Below are 24,392 nucleotides of genomic sequence, written 5' to 3'. Positions count from 1 at the left end.
CTCAGAGGGACTGTGTCCAAAGCCATCTACACTCTTAGAGGTAGTTATGCAGGGGAGAGACCGGAACATTCTTGCAGTGACAAGTCTAAACACTTAAAATGTTGTCCATTTTACAACATATTAAATACCCGTTGTCTGTTGTCTGCTTGCTTTCCGTATCTCTGCATGTGATTTTATAAGGAGCCATATAGTGACTTGCTGGAGGGAGTAAGGGCCAGACTTCCTGCTGAGTGGCTCTGGGTCCCCAGCCCTTTTCCTTAATCTCCGTCTTAACTTTCCATCTGTCACTGGTTCCCCTACAACAGAAGCACAGCCAGCCAGTCCTCTAAGCTCCCCCAGAGCGCTAGGCTACCAGAGCAGGGCCCAGAGGGCTGACTGGGGCCGAGCTCACAGGGAGGCTGCTGCCTGCTGCGCTGCAGTCCGCACTCAGCAGCTGAGGCCAGGCCGCCGCGGAGGGGCGCGCCTCGCTGGCGCGGATCTGCCAGCACGTGAACTCCACCTCCTTGCTGGCTTGGCGCCGAGCTGTGAAGCTGCCGGTCTCCGCCCCGCTCCAGCGCCGCCTCGGCTCTTGGCATAGTAATCTCAGTTCCTGATCGCTCAGAGCTGGCTCCTGGCTGCAGCGGACCGCTCGAATCCCCCAGCAGTGGTGTGGAGGAGCCGGGGCTGGGTAGCGACTGGAAGCCCAGCAAAGCACAGACAGCGGCCCAGCGGGGGACACTCCGTGGGAGCAGGTAAGCAAGCTGTAGCCGGAAAGGAGCCGCCCCCGCGGCCACCTGGCCCAGTGGCCAGCCTTGGAGACAGGAGCCTGGCAATGTGCCTGTACTGGTGAAGGAGGAATTAGGTCTCATATTTTGTTTGTGGATCCTTTGCCTGTTGCTTATGTCCCCAGCCTATCCTTCCATCCTGCCTCTTAGAAGGGGCCGTACACCCCGCAGGTGATGTATATCTCTGCAAGGTTATTACTCTCTGAAGCTCTGACCCAAAGGTAAAAGGGAGAAGCTGCTTGCTGCTTCTGAGCTGGGAATCCTAATCAATAGGATATGCAGACATCGAATATTCCAAGAGGGTGCGTGTGTGTGTGTGTGTGTGTGTGTGTGTGTGTGTGTGTGTGTGTGTGTGTGTGTGTTATTTTACTATGATTATTTGCTGTAAGGTTAAAAACTCAATCATATATAATAGGCTCGTTTAGGTGTGTATATGTGCATGTATTTATTAACACACTGGCACATGTATCTTCTTGAGGTCGGAAGGGAAAGACAAGGAAGGTCGGACTGAGGTTGATAAAGAGAAGTCATTGTAGAGCATGTTCAGTGTCTAGAGGTGAACTTTGGAACCACATTAAATCAAGCTAGAGGTGATAAACCCTTCTCCGGGTAGATTACAGCAAAGGCCTGAGATGTTCATCCAGCACACAGCAAATCTTCTTGTTTCTGAGACAGATGGAAAAGACATAGGCAAGATTTTAGACAGTGGAAAAAAGGGGAGGAGAGAGAGGACACTTGGGCACTGGGGAGTAGATTGGGGTGGAGGGAAAGCAGCCTAGGCACACCAGGGTTCCGGGCTTTGGAAAGAATGTTAAGGGAGGTCATTGGCTGCATGTAGCAGTTCAAGGTTGGGATGATGAGAGAGCAGCTGAATAGGTGGGAGGAAGGCAGAAGCCTGGGGGGAGCAAGAATAAAGGAGTTTTAGATAGCCATCCAGCATGGGGCCTCCTTCCTGAAGGTGTTTGCTTCCTTCCATTTTCACAACACAGTTGTTCACGATCCATAGGTCCGTGTTTTCATCTTGTTTTTATGGAATCTGGGTCATGACAGGACTGGAAGAAACTGAAGTGTTTACACCACCAGAAAGATTTGGAGAGAGAGAGTGATTAAGGCTTAGCTTCATGAAATATTTACACAGCTCTTGCGTGGGCTTTTGTTTGCTCTTGTTGGTGCTTCTGCATATTTTACCTTGACAATGCTTTGAGCATACTTCTCCTGAATGAGCCTGTTTTCCAGTTATAAACCATTCTTTCCTACCCATGCTGTTTGCCATCAGCCTGCCCTGAATAACAGTGGTGGGAATAAAGATACTTGAGTCACAGTGCAAAGAAGAAAGTCTTCTCTATTGGCTTCCTCCAATGGCCAGAGCATTGGTAGAGAACTTCTTTGACAAAGAGTAACAGAGAATGTGTTTGGTTTCTGTCAAGTTTGTGTGCCCTGTGTGCGTGTGTGTGTGTGTGTGTGTGTGTGTGTGTGTGTGTGTGTGTTTGGTGGAATGACTGTAAACAGGAAAACACTGTAATACTGCTATCACCAGTCTAGATGTTTAGTCATTAAAAGAGTTTCAGAAACAGTCCAGGAACTCAAGGAGACACCCTCATCTGCTGTGATGTACTAAGGCATCACCTAGTCACCAAGTTTTGTTGTGGACATAGCACAGCACAGCATGGCAACCTCAAAGAGTGGTGAGGTACCAATTGAATCAGGTCAACTGTGGTTGGTGAGGAAGTTCCAGCAGGATGCACTAAAATTTCAGGGTTTTGTTGCCTCAAAAGACTTTCCCAGCATAATTATTTGTCCCTGCATATTTTTCTTCATTATGCCTGAAATATACTGAAAAAGATGTATTTAGACAGAATTGTCCTTCATTGTTAGAGTTTTGTCACAAATCTACAACTTACAGGAAGTCTTTGAATACCAGGTAGGGAACTACACAATGACAAAATACTGGTTTCAGACACAGAGGCACACTTTTCCTCCCAGTTGTGCTGGGGCTCTCCATGGCTGGTGCTTCTCTCTTTATGCACTCCTTATTCAGCCAGTCAACATGCATTTCAATGAGCAAGGCATGACCCTCAGATGTGAAACACAAAAATAAATAGGACATAATCCGAGCTTACAGCACATAATGAAGAGACAGATGGTGATAGCCAAGGTGCTGTGGAAAGTAGCTTCAGAAGCCAGGCTGAGGAGAGCATGGGGCAAGTTTCCCAGGATCCAGAACAATGAGAGCTGCTGCCTTGGTTAAGAGAAGCTGGAAGGGCCTTAGTAAGCAGGGGCCCAGGAAGGCACTCCTGTGAGTACATAAAGGTAAAAGACAGGGAGAGAGAAGGAAGCAAAGTCTATCCTCAAGCTCAGTCCAGAAGAGCTTCTACCTCAACCTTCAGGAAGCCCTCTGTTTAAAGACAATGAATCCATTCATGTAAGGCTGATGGTGCTTACCCACATCATATTGTCCAATGATAGCTTAATCTGCAATTGTCTACTCAGAAGGGAGAGAGGCCTCTGAGTAGGCCATGACTTCCTGTGCCTCAGCTGCTTCATCCCCAGTCTCCATGATGTGAAAGTAACTGAGGGAGGAGAGATTGGGTTTATAGAAATGACTTTGAGGGCTGGAGAGAGGGCTCAGTGGTTAAGAGCACTGACTGCTCTTCCAGAGGTCCTGAGTTCAATTCCCAGCAACCACATGGTGGCTCACAACCATTTGTAATGAGATCTGATGCCCTTTTCTAGTCTTGTCTGAAAACAGCTACAGTGCACTCACCTAAAATAAATAAGTAAAAAATAAAAAAGAGATGACCTTGAGAAATTCAGGAAACCTTTCCTGGTTTTATTTTTAACTTGAATTTCTTACCTCTTTACTTATTTGCATTGAGACACGGTCTTGCTCTGTGGTGTAGGCTTCCCTTAAACTCAACTCACAATCCCCCTGCCTCAGCCTCTCAAGTTCAGTGAATATACAGTATGTGCTATCACACCCAGATTGTGAATTTTATTTTTATGATAATGGAATTCCGGGATAAAGTATGGATACTAGTGACTACCTAAAGAATTTAATATTCCACATGACTCCAAAAGTCAAATGTCATCAACAAATAACAATTAACTCTAGGAAATGGACCAAAGAGAGCCCAAAAGACACATGAACGTTTTCAATAACTTTTAAGTGAAAGAAATAGTTTTATCAACTCCATAGTGATCAGTAAGTGACCTTCTAGACTTGGACATTACAAGTTTCAGATCGCAAATGACCATGTAATCAGATTAGTGAATGTGATCAGTATTTTGATTGTTGAACATACCAGGGAGCAAGATAACATACAAGAGTAGAAGCTGCCCAGGGGACTTTTACATGGTATGTTTGCATGTATGTACATAATGAACCATGGGGTGAATCTGTACCTCCTGCTCCCCATGTCCTGAGTAGTCTGCGTGTTACTACTTTAGGCGATGGAGAGGCTTCAGTTCACGAGATGCAGCAGTTGAAGTAAGGGATCCATCCATAGGCTTTTACACACTGTCAGAGCGACAGAGCTCTATCACTAAAAAGATCACACCCAGAACTGACCATATATGTCAGTAGAAACCCAGAGGGCCTGACTCTCAGTGCGGAGTTCATCTGAGAAGTTTCAGCATGGAAATGGAGCTTGAGTGAGCTTGTGAATGGTGGTTGGATTGAGTGGGCAGTGAGACAAGGGTGGTAAGTAAACATGTAGAAAATAGGTATTTACTACAGAGAAGCCATCCACTCATGAATCATGCCCCAGCTGCCCACTTCTCACTCCCTCCTCGCCATGCCTGAACACCCTGCCTGGCAACAGCAACACTCACTAATGTAGCAAAGCTCTGGCATACTGCATGCTGCTGTTAATGGCAGCCTTCATGGGGTATCCAAGATCTTTCAGCTTGTTCTTCATCCGGATCTTAGGTCTTCGGTTGTATATTGTTTGCCCTCCAGCTTCCCATTCCTCCTCTCCTCCCTACAACTGCTATCGTATTCTCTATTTCTCTCTATATAGTATTTTATGTTGTTAATTATATTATTTCTAAAATGTGTTTTCTTAATATTTCTACTTTAGCAAAATCTAGCAAGAATGGTTATGACAACATGAATCTGTCCTTGCCTGATATTTTTTTTCTTGTTGCCACCATTTCCTGGTTGGACCTCACTTGAATATGATAACTGAACTACTGACTATTGACAAGATGCACCGCAGTGTAGCATCATGACTCACTTCTCAGAACACAGCTCTAGCTCTGGAACAGAGGGGCAGATAGTGGTGAGATGATTGTCACAGGTTCAAAAAGTCAGCGCCCATCAGGAGCAGAATCCCAGGCTAGGCACCATCACTAAGCAGCCATAAGTACCAAAGGGAAGCATAACATAGGCCATATTTTCTTTCCTTTGGTTGTTTTGTGTCTTCTTTGTCATTTTAGTGAATGTCTGAATATGTTTGTGTGAACTTCCTGGTTTGGCAAAATGGCTCAGAGGATAAAAGCCCTTCCTACTGAGCCTAAGGCTCTGAGTTTTATTCCACATGCTAGAAGGAGGGAACCTCCAGGGAATGCACCCTGTCTCTTCCACACACTTAACCAGTCAATCAGTCAGTTTATCAATGAAGTACAATAAAGATTAAAAATTATAAAGGCAATTTGCACCTACATGTTCTGCTGTAGGTAGCCTACTGCTTTTCGTGGGGAGAAAAGTCAGAGCAGAAAGGTTTTGAGCCTCTGAAAATTCTTTGATTTTCTCCAAGCTCTTGTTGTCTCTGCTCTGGAATAAAACCATGCTGTGGTACTGAGCCCTTCTGAGTGAAGCTGTGCCTTTATTCAGAACAACAGTGCCAGGACACAGACTCAGCAGCATGAATTCTTTGATTTAGAGTCAAATATAAAAACGTATGTGTTTTCCTACTCCATCCTGGACATCATGTTCATCCCTTCCTATAGTAGAGTTTTTACACTAGTAGTAATCTGATGGTGGAGCATTCAAGTCAGGTTTAGAATGATAACATTCTGCATTTGACTTGAAAAGGCATTCTTGAATTCCATGAGGAAATGAATATGTAAAATATTAAAGTTTAAATGACTTAGTGTGGTGAACCCCAGTAAGAAAACCAACCTCATAGGTAGCAATGAATAGCCTAGTAAGAGCACCAGTGGAAGGGGAAGCCCTGGGTCCTGCCAACACTGAACCACCAGTGAACTTGATTGTTGGGGGGAGGGTGGTAATGGGGGGAGGATGGGGAGGGGAAGCACATATGGTAGGGGAGGGGGAGGGGTTAGGGGCATGTTGGCCCGGAAACGGGGAAGGGGAATAACAATCGAAATGTAAATAAGAAATACTCAAGTTAATAAACATAAAAAAAATTTAGAAACTCCAAAAAAAAAAAAAAAGAAAAAAAAAAAGAAAACCACTCACAACTTTTAACTGGACATATGTTGGTGTTAGCAACACGGTGATAGTACTCCAGTGTTCAAGCTTGTAATTAAATATTGCCTCATCTTGAAGCCCATCATAACTTAAGTTCAGACCATTAACTATAGCCAGTAATAACTGACTCATGACAAGAAGGCTAAATGAAATAACCTCTTGGTTCCTAGCACCAAACCCAGAGGTGGAGCTTAGAAATCTGTGTGTGTGTGTGTGTGTGTGTGTGTGTGTGTGTGTGTGTGTGTGTGTGTGTGTGTGTGTGTGTGTCTGTGTGTATTCCAAAATATTTTGTAACATTATAAAGTTAAACAGGAATTTCTGTGAAGGTGGTAATTTATTTTCAGTCACATTAGAGCCCAGGCACAGGGTAAGGATGGTGGTGGGTGGGGTGGGAGATGAGTGTGGGTGTGTGCTGTTAGAGACCCCCTCCTGGAGGCAGGAGAAGAGCTTAATTATTAGGCTTTTTTTTTCTTGAAAATTGAGGGTGAGTGAAATACGACTTTCTTATCATAATTACCTTATGAACAATGGAAGATGAACAATGAAAAATATCTCTGTGTTTTATTCAGTATCTGTCTCCTACTGAGCTACTATTTAGAATGAAAACTTGGAAGAAATGCTGAATTTTGCAGTGAGGAGAATCTGTATACTCACTAAGGCCAGTGTGTGGGCCCAGCTAAGTTTACTTCAGACCACCTCGGTCATTATGATCCGAGGTGTCAGTAATACTGTGGAAACCAGCTGGGTGATCTTGAGCAGAACAGGTTCCGTTTGGAATGCATACTTCCCAGATCCTAAAGAGGATGCATATCATGCCTGCTACTGCTAGGAAGTTTGCTGTAGTCAGGATTCTCAGCTGTGACACTTTCAGGACCAAGAAAACCATTTCAAAGAAAGCAAAAGACTAAGCCACAGGCATCTCTTGGACCTGGTGTTGCTAACTGAGTAGCAGTTATCAGAGCTCCACGCCTTCAAAATTTGTATTTGCATTTAACAATTTTATGAAGGGAATGAAAGAATCAGAGAATGTATTTTAAGCATGAATTGCAAACAAACCATAAAAGTGGGAAATTTACTTTGTGAGACACAAGACATTGATATATTCTTTATTATTTTTCAGGGTTATGGATTATCAATAGCCTAAATGTTGAGCAGTCATATTGTTTCAATGGGAAGATCTTTATAGTGTATGCAACTTAGCTTAAATTCAATCCTTAAGGGAGTACAGTGCTTGTGTTAACTCTATTTTTTTTTACATAACCAGAGCACATTTGTTTCAACACTTGTGGTCCATTGATTTCTGAGGTGTAATCAGCTCTGCCCATACTTTGCTCCTAGTGAGTAGACTATACAAATTCTCCATGGTGCAGAATTGGGCATTGATTCTGGATTTTCATTCTGAATTGTGGCACTGTAAAAGAGAGATACCGAATAAAACACACATTTCTTATTTTTTCCACGCTATGTTAGCCTGTGATAAGAATATGCTTGCCCATGATAAGTTTTATAAATTGTTAGAAAACGGGAGTGCTGTTTATTGTGAGTCTTTTGCTTAAATTTGGTCTTTGTCTTTGTCTTTGCTGTGTGGCATTTATACATAAACGCTCATTTCCTCCAAGTCAGTTTCTCAGTGCATGCAGTCATAGGTTGATGCAATTTCCACAAACCCTCCTGGATTCTTCATCATTGTGTATGACGTAGTTGAGTCTACAGCACGAATGTTTAAACATATGCTTAATGTATCATTATTTGGGCATGCCCTTCAGAAAACTCTTCCATAAATTATTTCTCCTTAAAAATGATAATCAAAACGAAGTAAATAGTTGGATGTTAGTTTTGTGTCCATGCTGAACATTGTCTGAAAGCAGTCAGAGAAGAGGCATCTGTCAGGGAGAGAGATGCTGAGCTCTAAGCAGGGGTGTCAATGTCATTGCAATCCCTGTCACCTCTTCATGATTTCTTGTCAAATTCTCAGAACGGAAGAAAGCATCCCAAAGATCTTCACTGCATGGGTCTCAGACTAGGGCATATATATAGATACCAGCTTAGAAACTGAAACTCATCAGTTTGCAACCTAGCAAAAGCATCATAGCCACAGTCAAGGTATTTGCTTTTTGACAAGGATGAGATCTATTATAAAAACATGAAATATTGGCCCACAGTCTCTGACTGGCACAAAACAGTTGCGTGTGCTGTAACTTTATTGCAGTCTCCACTTCTGCCTGATGCTGCCTGATGTCCTTCTGACCTTGAAGTTTCCTGTAAGCCACTTGTGTTTAACCCTTCCACTTAATTCTGAAATTCACTTAGAAGTCTTAGGTTCAGGTCTTGGAACTCTACACTGGGTGTTCTAGGGTACCATAGGACTCTAAAATTCGACATCTCGACAGAGCAGAAAGATAATTATTCCACATACAGCTAACTCCTATGAATTAGTAAGCTTAAAAAGTTTCCTACTTCAAAATATGTAGATTATATAAAAGCTTAATCAATGCAAATTGAGTTGACCTAGTCTACTAGTGACAGTTTTCTTTTTCCATTTGGTTGCTTGCTTGCTTTATTTTAACTGTCTTAAAATTGAAATCATTATCAGTTTTTACAGAATTTATCTTTTCTTTTTTTCAAAAGAGCCATGGCTAAGATTTTATCTTGAATTACTTTATATAATTTTAAACACATCATGTGTTTATATGCCATGTTTGCATAGCCTTCTGAAAGCCCAGAGCAAGTCCTAGTCTCTTGAGTAGGGGTGTTTACGTTAAACTTCCAAGAGTAGCATGGATACATATTCCAGTTCCTGGCTGGGTCTTGAAGACTGAGTTATGCTCTCTAAAATGATATGTGGTTGTGCATGGAGCCCTTTTCCAAAGCTAATCACTAATGCAGTCAGCACTGGATGGAAGAATTGGGCTATTGATATGGGCAAAGATGAGGTGACTTTTGTCAGGATTGACCAGTTTTGTTGCACAGAAAGACAAATGCCCCTCTGCTTGTTCTGTTGTTTGTTTTTAACAAAGGGTTTCCCAGGCTCCTCTTAACTGGCTGCATAGTTGGAGATGACCTTGAACTTATGATCCTCCTATCTTTACATCAAGAATGTTGGTGATATGTATATATTGTCATAACCTGATTTTCTGTGGTGATGAGAGTCAAACCCAGGGCTTTGTTCTCTAAAGCCACTCTCCTGACTAAAATGCACCACTTTTAGACAACAGGATGCTAATCTCAGTCAGGTCAATCCTTTAAGTAGCAAGAGCTGCCTCAATAAGTCTGAGGGCTCTCATCCTTTCTTAACTTTCCTTCCTCCTGAACACTTTGCAAGCCTCCCCCACACCAGGCCTCCTACCTTGCTTCTAAAAACATCTTCTCATCTAATTATTAATCCTAAAAGTGTTGGTGCCTCAAAGCTTCATTCCAAAAAGATAGGGCTGAGAATAGACTCACTTAAAGGGAATAGAGGACACAATATTATATCCACTCCGGGCTCTGTGGAGAAGTTGCATTTCCTTTTGCCATAAGAAGTGTGCCGATGAAGGTGCCATGCCGTCTGAAATGTGTTGAGAACAAGTAGGCAATCATGAATAACAGAAGTCTTCAGAGAGAGTTTTTTCCTTAATAAAAGTAATACAAAAGTAATATATTGTGAAAAAAATGATTTCTAAATCTCCAAGTGATTCTTTGATATTTGAAACTGCAATGAAACTTATTAAAAGACTGTCACTGTGGGTCTCCTGACTTCGAAGTGGAGGGCTTCTGGAGTAATTATGTAAGCAGGGATAGAATATGAATGTGTAGGTCCTCTGTTTCATATATTAAAGTAAAGCATTGCTGGAATTATTCTGGAGCTGGATTTTAAAATGTGCCTGGGGAAGATCCTGATTGGAGGAAGGGCAATTCATTAGGTCATTAGTCAAAGCACACTGAACCTGCAATGTCTGCTAGGACAGAAATTTTCTAAACATTTAAATAATCACTAGACGCCTGGAATGCTGTATTGGTAACTATGATTCGTCAAAGTTACAATGGGTCATTTTCCTGACCAAGATCTCAGAAATTCCTCTGTAGCCTGACAACAAGCATCCCTTCTCTCCCCTACCACCCCAGCCCCTCCCCCCATCTCTTCCTTCCTGTAGGCACCAGTAACTAAGGTTAGTTTCTGTGCATCTTCTGTTTGACTGCACGTTGGCCTCACCCATATACCTTTCTTCCCTCATAGGTCAACCTTAAAAAGTAGAAGTCAAGAAACAGGGACAAGTGAGAGCAATGAGGCAGATGCAAGAAAAACCTCCCAGTTTTCTACTAATGGCTAGCTATTGCACAGGAAATCTCTCTGATATGAATTTGTCACACAGCCTTGATGAAACTTCAAGAAAAGAAAATCGAAGGTGACATTATTACAGAATTCATTTCATTATCGAGATGATATAATAATACAACATAAATAGTATAATAGGCATTAGAGAAGTCCCATTATTCTGATAAAACATTGCTAGAGTAGCTGGTGATACTTAATTGTTAAAGATTGTTTAGAAACCATTGGTTTGGATAGTTGCTTAGTCTTGGGGACAATCTGTACCTTAGAGCCCCATTACTGGGCCTCCCTTGCCAGAATGCTAGAGAAATCCAGCTTTCTATTGCTGTTCTTTAATGTCCCAGACCCTCTTGTATACACTCCCAACCCCATGCCACCCCACTGGATGCTGCTCATCCTCTTCTGTGGGCCTCCTCTACAGGCTACAACCCAGGCAAATGAAGTGATAATACAAGCCTCTGGCCTCTGGTACTTCCCAGGGTGACTGGCTCTGTTTGGAAACCTAAACTAGGGAAGGGGGCCCCTGCCTTATCACCCATGTGGCAGGAGTCAGGATGCCAGTCTGTAGTGAAAGAGCAACTAGACCTCACCAAGAGACGTGAGATGGAGTGGAGACTGAGCAGGAGGTGAAATGAACCTGGCAGGCACTCAGAAGTGCTGGCTCCAGGCAGTAGAACTCTTGTGTGTTATGTTTACTTTTTTTTTCTCTTTTTTCTCTTTTTTCTGTTTTTTTTTTTTGGTTTTTCTTTTTTGTTTTTTTTTTTTTTATTCAGGTTACACCCCCTGTCAAGGCCCCCTTCCCTCCTCTCTTCCCATTCTCAAGCTAATGAATCCCTCTCCTCATTGCCCCTCTTTTTCTTCTCAGGGAAGGGGGAGCCCCACCCCCTTGTGTTCCACCCCACTCTGAGACATCTGGCCCCAGCAGGCCTAAGCATATCCTCTCTCACCGATGCCCAACCATCTACTTATTAAAATGTGAGTGAGACAACAGACGCCAGCTCATACAGCTCTCACAATGTTTTCAGATTCCCTGTTGGTGGTATTCTGCTGAACGCATTTCTCACAGAGGCTAGAATTTCAAAATGAGGAAAGGGGTTCCACAAACTGTACTGGAGGAAGCTCTATACATTCAGCCACACAGCCACAGAGCTATGTGCTTCTCAATGTCATGGCACACTGTCCCTCAGAAATTATCAACATGAAGGATTAAGCCGGATTTTATGAACGGTTCTCTTTCAACTTGGATTTCATTTCATGTCACTTTAAATAAATAGGAAAATTTCTGAAATAGTCATAAGACATACTTTTTAGTAAGTGGGGAATTTCAAGGAAGAGCCTTTTAGCTCCACAAATCATTGTACAGGCAATAAAACCTGCAAACATGACTTTATCAGAATACCCAGGTAACACATGTCAGGCAAACAGCATTTCTTAGTTTCTCAAAAGCAAAACCAAGTGCACTCCCTCCAGTCACGTGCACAGGCCATGCACACATGTGCGTAAGCACGTGAACAGCCACATGAACAGCAAGAAAAAGCCAGGCCTGTGTCACTGTTGAACTTGCTGTGGACTTTGGACTTGGGAACTATTTATAGAACTGGTGTTTCCGAGGTTGATGTTTTAATCTCAGATGTTCATTACTCGGAAATGTTAAGCAGTGCCCTATGATAGCTTCTAGCTGAGGATTCTACGTGAAACTGAAAACTGAAAAATCTATGCACAGGAGGCTGGAGACAGTCTTTAAAACCCAATGCCAGGTAAGCACCGAGGTCTTCATTATTTTTCTTGATGGCACTTACTATCGAACCATGGCCTGACACATACAGTGAGTTACTTCACCAAGCCCAGGCTGTGGTTCTGATGCAGTAGTGAGGTTGAAACATACTGAGTTCTGTCACCTTCGAAGGTGAAAATTAATGATTTTTAAACGTCATTGATATTTTCCTAGTAAATAAGAAATTGAAGGAATTCTCTTCCGGTTTGGTCTTGTCCTGCCTGCCCCTCTCCTTCTGGTAGTCTTTCATCCCTGTTATCACATCAAAACCCTGTCTGTTGCAGGAGCTGGTGGCACAGGCCTGTGCTGTGCTGTGCTGTGTCAAGAGGTTTCCAGAGTGACCTGTGACATATACTTAGTTGGCATAAGTATACTTACTAGTTTAAGAGTTATGAAAGTGTATCTTTAAAAATATGTGGCTGGAAGGACAGAACTGTGATTTCACAGTGATATTCCTTATGTGGAGGGTAATATATTTAAACAGGTCAGCAGCTATAGTCTACTTAATAAAAATATTCCCTAAAATCGATTTAAATCAGTAGCACATAAGAGAAGGTCTATATAATTGGGCAGAAATATGGACATGGCACAGGAGGCTACACAGTTGCCTCACAGCCTGGTGTCTGTTCAGTTCCAACTGGGGATCTCAGCCCCAGTGCCTGTTTCTTTCCCCCGGCCCTTCATGTTTTTTTCTTTAACCTTGCACCAGGTTCCTGAAGTTAAGGTGCCCTTGACATTGTTTCCCAATACAAACCCTTCTTACCTATACCCTTCTGCTCACTGTAAGCTTGCTTTCGTTCATTTATAGGTGGATTTGTGAGGAGATGCCCTATGGAATTTTCATGTCCAGGCAGCATTTCCCAACCCCGGGGTTGTAACTCCTTTGGGAGTAGAATGATCCTTTCACAGGCTCACCTAAGACCATTGGAAAGCACAGATGTTTACATTATAATTACTAAAAATACCAAAATTGCCGTTATTAAGTAGCAACGAAGGGTCACAGCGTTGGGAAGGTTGAAACCAATGCTCTGGGACACAGGAAAGCTGAATAACCCTGTGCTGCTGTCTGCAGCCTTCTGGGAGCGTGAACATCTGCCATTCTTGCCGAATAAAAAGCTCTTAAAAACTTTGGCCCTTTGCCATAATCCTCTCTTTGTCCTTCCTGGCCGCTTAGAGATTTTAGGTAGGAAGTTCCTTCATTGATAACATGCAGTGCAGAAACAAATTTCAAGGTGTGTTCTGCAGGCAGTGTTATAAGCATAGACAAAGGGGCTCTCTTTCCACAGCTAGACACAGAGACTTCGAAGCAACTTTAGACACAAAGGCAGAAACGAGTGCTGATCTGGTGGTAGAAGGTGGTGTGTTTTGATTCACTTGGAGATTTTTTATAAGACTGAGTCAGATGTGCAACTTTAGCAGATTGGTTTCGTGGAATTTTAAAAATCAGCTACATTGAGATGGGAACTAGGAACAAGTAGTATTTGAGAGCTTTTCCACATAAATTACTCCCAAATAAGTGGATATTGCATAACTATTATTCGGGCTGGTTTTCCTTGGGAATTTGCCCTCAGAAAGCATTGCTGACGGTTTGAAGGCCCCCTGAGCATCATAACCACACATTTTCATGCGCATCTGTGTTGTGTCACAGCTGCCTTAAGCAGGCTGGCAATCCCTGTGATTTGAATTGGTGAAGGGGAAATAGCTGTGGTTTCCTGCTGGAGTTTCTATGGTGTAGTAAGAGGAGCAGGAGCGGTCACAGGTCGCTGTGGTTGCCGGAGTGCACACTGCTGCTCTCTTTTGTGAACAACAGGAAGCCAAGTTTTGTACTTAACTGATTCAACTTATGTTCAGTAAGGACTAATTCATGGAGAGTGTAAAATAAAAAGAAGGTCCTGCCTTGAAGGAGTAAAATCCTAACAAAGAAAGTAAAACGATAAACATTTAGAGAAAGAGAACGATGCAGCCACGACAGAATTCTACTTTTGCTGGACACACACTGTGAAAAGCCCAATTCATTGGAGTTGTTTCCAAATTTTAAATGTTATATTTTATGGTTAGTAAACGTGACTGAGAGTAGCATGGTGTTGGGAAATATTTTAAAGAAAGAACTAGTAAAGTCTGGTAGTTAGTGGGTTGGTTGATTTTTTTTTCTAAGATAAGGTTTTACTCTGTAACCCAAGCTGGCCTTACTTCCTTTGTAGCCCAGACTATATAGAATTTATTGCACTTCCCTGCCTCAGCATCCTGAGTTCTATGGTTATAAGTCTGTGCCACCATTCCTTGCTATGGAAGCTTTTTAAGTACAAATTATTTTGGCAATGAGCCGGGCTCCCAATTACTCAGCTCATTTCTTTGTGTGTGTGTGTGTGTGTGTGTGTGTGTGTGTGTGTGTGTGTGTGTGTAAAGGCCAAAGCAGGACATCCATTGCCTCCCCCTGTTGGAAGTCACTGTATTCCCTCAGAAGAATTTCACTCAACTAGAAGCTCACAGTTTTGGCTAGACTGCAGTCCAGTGAGATCTCAGGTTCCATTTGATTGTCCTTTAATACTGGAATTACAGCAGCTATGTCTGGCTTTTCACACTTACATCAGGTGCTAGGGGTTCAAACTCACGTCCTTATGAACATTTTCACCCCTGAGACATTTCCTCTGCCCTAATCTATTATTGTTTATGTGAAGAGAGGGGAAAAAACAAATTCTAAGCCCCCATCACAAAAAAGGTAAAACTGAAACTACATATGTTAATAACTTTATACTACCTCATTTTGTATTGCCATCATTTTTAAAGGCTTATTTTCATGTGTAAGAGTGTTGGTGCACATATATATGTGTATCTCATGTACACAGTGCTTGGGCAGGACAAACTAAGTCATTGGATCCGCTGAAAGTGTAATTATAGACTTGTAACCTGCCATGTGGGTGTTGGGAACTGCTGAGCCATCTCTCTTGCCACTATGATCATTTTTTAATGGGTGTACATAGAAAGTATTTTATAACTCACCACATACTCTGAACAGGAAATATTTAGTGGAAATTATTATGGAAGCTAAACGGCTACAATGGTAAATTCATTCGAAGTTTTTCATCCAACATATCATGACAGCCTCAAGTTGCTTTTGAAACCACTTAGTGTATCTTTTATCTTTTCTGTAGGTTCAGGAAATCCATCAGTGAAATACTTCAACATTTCACTAAGACGATAAAATTTTCTCTTTTCTAAAACAGGCAAATAAATTGTATTATATAATCAAGTATCCATGAGCACCATTGAAAATTTAGAAACCAGTGATAAAAAGGAAGAAAGTGCAGGGATTAATTTAATTCTGTTTGCCATGCCAAAGAGGTAAAATTCAGAAACAGTGTATGCCTCGGTTGTATCAGGAATGTGTTCGTCTACTGTGATGACATAGAAACACTCTTATAATACCTATTACTTGGTAGTTACAAAGCCTGCACTTTGGCTGGAGACGCAGAGCACTCTATGTGCAAGAAAACTAAGGCTTACTTCTTACCCCAAAAGACTAGAGGACAGAACAGAAGTAACCAAGGAAATAGGGAAGGGAGAGAGCACTGAGTGTGACCTCACTATGGAAGTAGAAATTAGAAAGATTAGAAAGATCTTTTTAGTAGAAACTAAAAAGATGAAGTTTTCAAATTTTATGCTTATGATGTCAAGGGTTTTTTAAAAAGCAGCAAAAAAATTTTCAGGGACTCTTTTGTGGTGTTAGTAGATACCTGAGGTTCTGAGACTGCAGCATATTCTAGATATCCATGCAGTTATAAAGATCCATATATACTAAAAGAGCATTAGGATAAAATGTGTTTAGCCCACTAACCGAGCCGCTATCTTTGCTGAGCAACATAGAGTATTTACAGTATTGGCTGATTTCCTCCCCTGCTCTTACATCTGACTCACCTGTAGCTCCCCGCTGCTACTCAGAATCTTAGGACAGTTGAATATTATGTGCCATTAGCCTGGACAAAGACCAAAACCAGATTTGAAACATGGTTTCTATTCAATGTGTATTGAACATCAGCAAAGTAGAAAAACAAAGAGGCAGTCAATTAAGGACTATCTACTCTTTTGGTTATGGTGATAGTCATACCTTAAGTATTTGTCAGAATTCATAGACATGTACTCCTAAAAAAAGTATAACTGTGTATGAATTGTTTTCATCATTTAAAAAAATAAAACCCAGCTTAGAATTGTGGCCCAGAGTATAGCATCCTCCTAGCTCTGAGGCCTGAAATGTGAGTCATTGGGAGAAAATGATTATCCTGTCCATGTTAAAATGGACTTAAGATTTGAGCTAAGAGTTCCATTGACTAAGATAGCACCATGTTACTGCTCTGGTGAGCATGTGTACAAGTGTCATGTTTAGTGTATCCCTTGGTGTCTATAATTTGGCCTTGCCTAGTCTACATGCACATTCAGACAAGAGCAGGATGCCTTCCCATCTTGTAGACGCATGAAAAGCGCTGTGCTTTGTATCCTAAAGGCTAAATATTGTGCTACTTACAGTCCTGATAAGATGTGAGCCTTCTAACCCAGAAGGAAAGTAAGACACGGGCCTCAGTAACGATGGCCCAACCAGAGAAGGGCAAATCCTGTAACAAGATTGCCTCGCGTTGAGACGATGGAGAGAGATCAGGCGAGGATCATTGCATACATACTGGCCCTTTCCCAGAAATTTAAATTTCAGCAATTCTAAGCTCTTTAAGAGATGATTTTTCCCCTGCCAGTCTCCTTTTCCTCACACATTGCCAGTCTCTGTGTACAGTTGAAGTATCAGTACTATGGGATGGATAGGACGGACGGAGGCAGGGAAGACAGCATGGTCAAGGTAAGCAGCACTTGTGACAGAGTCTGAACTGAGAAGCATAAGCCAGACCCCTGCCACAGTTGAAAAATGGAATGATTTTTGTTGGCTGCAATCCAGGCAGATTACTGGAAGCAATGTTTAAAAGTGGTGTTGGCAGCACCATGAACAACTGCAGCTTTTTCACCATAAGGAACAACTAAGTGGTTTTTTTGGGCTTAGACTAATAGGATCAGAATGGTCTCAACCAGATCTCATTTGACACTCTGATTATGAGACTGACTGTGAAGAACCCAAACATCAGACATGATTGGGGATCAGCAGTTGTGGCACTGTTCTATCCAGAGAGCAGGAGAGAAGGCCTGGGACAGTGCTTTTCATTTGACTGCTTCACCTCAGTACACCATAGCATCTGAAGGCCTGGGTATCTATGAATTCAATATGGAAGTCTGAGGAGGACCCAAGAGGACAATGGGGCTAAGAGCTATGCCAAGAGAGTTGAGTCTCAGCTGTAACTGTAGAAAACAAAGTTACAAATACTCCTGGCAGAGATGAGACTGAATTGGTGATTTCATGATGAGAGGCAGAGAAAATATTGATACCATTAACACAACTAGAAATGCCTAGAGCAAGAGTCTGTGTGGGTAGAATAGCACTAGATCCAGTGGTGGATGCTGCTTGTGGTATATGGGCCAACTGCACATGGAGAGCTCAACAGGTGACTGAGGGAGAGACCTCAAACTGCAGCATGACAGCTAGCATCATTAGATAGTATGAATGCCAAGGACAGGAAGCTGGAGTCTCCGCAAAGAGAATTCAGAGTCAGAGAAGGAGAACTTGAGGTCAAAACCACAAAGTCATCCTTTGCCAGTTGGAGGTAGCATGAGCGAGAAGTGATACTGCCAAAATGATGCCTGGACATCATTGCAAATAGGAATATGGTTGGGCTTGTTATGGAAAGGAAATAAGATATAGCACTGAGTGCAGCTCCACACACACTAGGCATAAAAGTAGGAGCAGTTTCTAGACTGTCATTGAAAGGGCACACTCATCTTCCTAGCCTTTAAAGGTTTTAGAAGCTGTAACCCAGACCTTATGGGAGTTCTGTGTGATGCTGCCTTTAAAAAAATAAATCACAGGTAAATTTATTGCATAATATCATCTCCTGACCTTTAAAGGGTAAATAATGTAGTTCACCCCAGTTTAGAAGTGTGTAGTTCTGACAGAGCATATTGTTTTCTAGTAGCTCTCCTGAAAATGCCCTGTTTGCAAAAACGAATTTCTCTGAACCAGCTTGAAGCTGAATTCCATCAAGTTATGTGAGGTAAGACCAATACATATGGCAGCTTCCCTCTTCCCTATGTAGTGTGTATAAAGGCTCAGTAGCAGTCCTGACAGTGGGAGTAGCATGTATTTATGAAAACACAATTGGCTCAAAATAATTAGCAAAGAGCAAAGTTAAACAGAATGCCATATGGCACGAGCAAACACAGTTTCCTATGCATGAGGGAGGCCCAGGAACGCCTTCCAGTCTGTTTGCACTGTTTTTTCCCAAGAGGCTCAGCGTCTCTACTTTGATATGAACAAAAGCCGGTTTGCTTTGCTAGGAAATGAGTTGGGAAGCATCTCTCTTCTAGGACCATTAACTTTTTTCTCTTTCAAATCAGACATTTTCAAAAATGTATGCAACTAAGAAATCAGTGAGGATGTAGCAAACACCCCAGACATCTGCAGTTCCTCATGAGAAACTACTAAAAAAACAGGATTCTGTGTTCTCTACTGACTTTCCCCCAGCATAATACAGTATGATATGTATAAATGACTAAATATCAAAAATTATGGGCACTCCCCAGGACCAGGAAGATGGCTAGGTTAGGAAAGTACTTGCTATACAAGCATAGAAACCTGAGTTGATATCCTAAGCACTCTGGTCAAAAACCAGCACAACAATGCACACTTATAATCCCAGGACTGGCAGGTTGAGACAAGAGCATCCCTGGGGCTTGCTGACCAACCAGCCAGTCAACCAGTAAACTCTTAGTGAGAACCCTGTCTGAAAAAATAGTAAGTTGGAGAGCAAAAGACACTGATGCCTGCCTTTGTCCTACACATGTACACACACACATTCACACACACACACACACACACACACACACACACACACTCATGCATACACATATATACACAGACATATTTATATCCATATGCACATTTGCATACACACAAATGCATATATATTAATATGCATACAGATATGCCCATTCATGCAGAGTAGTCACATCCACATACATATGCACAAATGTGCATGCAGAAACATATACTCATATATGCACATACAGGGACAAGTATTATACACATACTTATGTATGCATATACATATACATGCAAATAGACACATATACACATTTATATTGCACACACATAAGCATACATACACATATACTTATGTATTCACATACACATACATGCAAACAGACACATACATAGCTTTTATATATGCATACACATATACATACATATACTCATGAATGCATTTACATGAACAGAAACACACACATACACACATGCATATACACACATAGTTTACAAATATATGTAAACACACACATACACATATTTACAGATATGTACACATACACATTTTTACATATATGTATGTATGTACATGCACATGTACTTATGTGCGCACACATACACATGCATATATATTCACAGGAATATATAATATGTGTGTGTGCATATATATATAAACATATATAATCACATGTACACATGTACATACAACTCATTTGCAAACTTTTGCATATTCATATATGCTATTTACATACACATGTATAAGCATATTCTCAAGAATGCACACATATATAAATACACACATAATCATCCCACACATACATATATAAACATAATACATACATACATACACACACATACACTCATGTATGCACATATACCTGCACACATGTTCACATCCACACAGGAAATATAATATTGTAGGGTTTCCAATAGAATTTTATCTAAATCATTGCATACTCTCAAGTAAATTGGTAAGCATCTTGTCTACTGCTGATGCACCAGCAGACACACAAGCAGAAGTCATTGGAACACATATTGAGGACATCAGCCTATTGATGGTCTTCTTAATATTAGAATTTATTGTGATTTTATTAAACTTCTTTACTGTTTTATTCTGTCCTTTATTTAACAGTCTTTCATATATTTTTTCACTCACTTTAAGGTATAATACAGCTTTGTAATAATTTCTGGAATTAATTCCAGTCTTAAGCATAGCACTGATATTTACCTCGAACAGATGTGGACCTCCAGCCTTAATTCCCAGTGAGAGTTCTAGCCTCCACCCCATTTCTACCCACCTAGCGTTCCCTTTATACATCTTCGACTCTGGGCAACAGGAGACCACACTGAGCCAATAACTTTGACTTTAATCTTAGCTTTGTCTGTCTCTCTGTCCAGAAGATCAGCATTTAAAACTCAATATGGTCCAGATGATAAATTTAGGTCTATTAACCACAAAAGATACACATCTACGGCTTTAGAAAGTACAGGTAATATATGCATGAGTATATATAATTTTCCTGCAATGCTGTTTAGCTAACTCAGGTTTTCCTGCATACTAGGCAACTGTTCTAGCAGAGAGCTATATCTCCAGCCCATATTAGTATGCATTCTTAAAACCTGTCATGAGTGCCTTTGCTCAACCTACAGGTGATTAGAACATTTGCTTGTGCATCTGCCTAACACTATACTTTATATGTCTAATACAAGAGTTATCTTATAGGTATATCTTCCCTTCAATTTGGAGGAGAGCATCCAGATTTTGTATGTCTTAATATATCTATATAGCTCTTACAGAACTATACAGAATGTTCTGTACACGGAGAACCCTCAATATATATGTACTTGATTCATTTCCATTTTCTATTTGGTTTAGTATTGAATTCTTCATGGTCCTGAGACTGGATTAATATATTTAAAGAAGTAGTTTGCTTTGACAATATGTTTTTAGTAGTGGTTGTTGTTTTTAAATATTTTAGTGTGATTATTGCAATAAGAAAACTGTACATTTCTCCATTAGTACCTGGTTGATTTTCTTTTACATTATTATTATTATTATTATTATTATTATTATTATTATTATTATTATTATTTTGGGACAGGGTGTCATGTAACCTAGGTGGGCCTCAAGCTCATCATGTAGCTGGTGAGAATAGCATAAACTGACTTCCATCTACACTTCCCACCTGCTGGAATGACATGCATGTGCCACCATACCCTTGAGTTACTCTTTAACGACATTTTAAAAAAAATTTCATACAGGTATTGTGTTTACATCATTTCTCCCTCCTTCTTCCCACTCTAATATATTCATGTTGTGTTGCTAGTATGTATATGTGTTTAGAACTGACGACTTAAATTAGATAACCTATTAGGGATCTTGTCCCTAGCCAAGACTAACTCTCCCTCTGTAGCAGTTCTTGCCATTCATCTAGGTATGGGGCCTTGTGAGATTTTCCTCATCCATTTTCTTGCATGTATTGTCAGTGTGAAGGTCTTGTTAAGGCATAACAATAAGTCATATTGTTAATACGTCAAAGACACAGGTCTCTGTCACAGATATAAGACATAATCTCCCACCAGACATCCTAGTCCTCTGGCACTTAACAATCATTCTGCCCCCTCTTCCATAATATTCCATGAGCCTTATGTGTGGGATTTATATTGTATAAATTAATATTTAGCCCTCCACGACCATTTGTCGTCTACATTTTGACTAATTATGGATTTCTGTAATTGTCTCATCTTCTGCAATAAGAAGCTTCTTTGATGATGGGTAAGAGCTACATTTACTTGTGGGTATAAGGATAGGTATTTTGGGTGCAGTTGGGAATTATACTGGTTTAAGAAAGTGATGATAGTAGGTTCTCTAGGGTCCATGATCTCATCAGTTGGTTTTCTGTAAAGTGTCAGGCATGAATTACCTCTACCACATAAGTGTTAAGTGTAACTAAATAACTGATGGTTACTCAAGTAATAGCCAATATTGTCCCTGTGGTGTGGTGATATCTTGCTGTGCTGGCAGTTGTGGCTCTAAGGCCTTGGGTAGAAGTGTTTATTGACTTTTTCTCCTGGCAAATTATATTGCACCTTCAGATATTCTGTGAGCCAGTCATCATGGATGAGGTTTCCAAGTCAGATCCAGCTTGGTTCTTCCAAGTCCTGTGCCTGAAGCATGTGGTGTTTTCAACAATAAGAAAATATCTTGAAGTTCGGAAAGACAACAGTGGGCAATGACAACAGCCCATATTGTTTTCAGAGTCTCTTGGACTCCCATGACCAACAACTCAAAGGGAGACTTCCTAGTCCTGGCCCTGGAGTTTTGTTAGTCTGTGACTCTTATAGGGAACAAGAGCACATCAAATGATGTAATTTCATTAAACTGTGTGTGTATACAGTTATATGTTTTCTATATGTATTTTTAAGTAAATGCAAAATAACATATTTCCAAGGTATTTTCAAACACCATTATCCATCCTTCCCTCTCCTCTGTGTTGCCCTCACATTTTTCCCATTGCACCCTTCAGATCATTTGTGTCCCTGCATCTTCTCTAAGGTTCCTTGTCCCCTCCTCCATTCTTTTCTGACCTCTGCAGTTATTTCACATTATACCTAAAGGTTTAGATAATAACTTTTATTTTTATTTTGTTTTTTGAGATTTCTCCTTATCACACTTTTCCATTTAATTGGGAAAACTTTTTACATGTTTTCCCCTACCCCAGCCCCTGCCAGCTTCTCTACTACTACTCTACCTACCACAAATCATGTTCTTTCTCTCTTTCTCTCCCTAAATTAAATCAAAAGAAATCAAAACAACAAACAAACAAAAACAATAAGACACAAAAGTGTTAGATCAAAACAAATTGAAACAAAAAGCTCACAAACAAAGCAAAGCAATAATTGCAAGTCGTGACAAAGAGTATGGTTGAATACCTACCCAGTCCACTGGAGAAAACTGAGTTTTCCTTCTCTAACAGGCACCCACTGCAAATAGCTTCTTGGTTAGGGGTAGGACTTAGTGTCCCCTTCCTCTTGTCAGTGTTGGAAGATTTCTGCTTTGAACCTGAATATGATATAACAGTATTTGTAAGTTCACATCTGTATTAACCTTGTGTCTGGAAAACTGTTTTCTTGGAATCATTCCCCACCTTGCATCTCACAGCCTTTCTGCCTCGTCCTGTGCAGAGATCCCTGATCTTTAAAAGGAGGGGTTCGACTACCTAAAGACTAAACATGGACTGACCCTGGACTCTGACCTCATAGGTAGCAATAAATATCCTAGTAAGAGCACCAGTGGAAGGGGAAGCCCTGGGTCCTGCTAAGACTGAACCCCCAGTGAACTAGTCTATGGGGGGAGGGCGGCAATGGGGGGAGGGTTGGGAGGGGAACGCCCATAAAGAAGGGGAGGGGGGGAGGGGGATGTTTGCCCGGAAACCAGGAAAGGGAATAACACTCGAAATGTATATAAGAAATACTCAAGTTAATAATAAAAAAAGGAGGGGTTCGATAAAGACATCCCATTTAAGACTGAGTGCTCCAAAGTCACTTGCCCTCCTCTCAGTGTCCAGCTGTTGGTCTCAGTTGCCATCTGCTACAAGACGAGACTTCTCTGAGGAAGACTGAGTGATGCTCGCTCTCAGGATAGACCGATATGTCACTGAATCATTCTATTGTCATGTTGTTTTAGCATAATAGCAGTAGAAGGTTTTCCCCCAGGGTCCATCCTTAATCAGGTTTGTGGTGACTTAATCAGGTTTGTGAGTACCATCTCAAGGAGTGAACTTTAAATTAAATTAAAATGTGGTTGGTTACTTCCATAATATTCGTGTCACTATTGTAGTCAGGCCACTGTTCTAGGTCACAGAGCTCACAGTTGGTTGATATTGATAATAATAATAATAATAATAATAATAATAATAATAATAATAGTAGTAGTAGTAGCAGTAGTAGTAGTAGTAGTAGTAGTAGTAGTATTTTTAAGATCTGGATCCCCTTAGGATGGTATTTTTTCCTAGCTCCATCTGTACACCACTAAATTTCATTACTTTTGTTTTTCTTAACAGCTAAATTTCCCCACTGTGGAAATGTATCACATTTTTTATTATCCATTCATCAGTTTATGGGCATCTAGGTTGTTTTTAGTTTCTGGTTATTATGAATATAGCAGCAATAAAAATGGATTGGCAAGTATCTCTATAGTATGACATAGAGCC

At 41.0% G+C, this 24,392-nt stretch overlaps 1 protein-coding gene across 5 annotated transcripts in view; it reads left to right on the top strand.

The window, feature by feature from the left end:
- The first annotated feature begins 584 nt into the window (after nt 1-584).
- The window catches only part of Gprin3 (GPRIN family member 3), a 93,616-nt gene continuing 69,808 nt past the window's right edge, over nt 585-24,392 (top strand). The window contains exons 1-2 of one of the 5 annotated variants that reach the window (XM_087659032.1): nt 12,139-12,267; nt 18,350-18,427. The gene's annotated coding sequence lies outside the window, so the exon portion shown is untranslated. 5 annotated transcript variants of the gene reach the window in all.

Source organism: Rattus norvegicus, chromosome 4 (genome assembly GCF_021556685.1).
Source record: "Rattus norvegicus strain SHRSP/BbbUtx chromosome 4, alternate assembly SHRSP_T2T, whole genome shotgun sequence".
Classification (NCBI taxonomy): domain Eukaryota; kingdom Metazoa; phylum Chordata; class Mammalia; order Rodentia; family Muridae; genus Rattus; species Rattus norvegicus.
The sequence above is the reverse complement of the archived record's forward strand: the minus strand, read 5'-3'. Positions and strand labels throughout refer to the sequence as shown.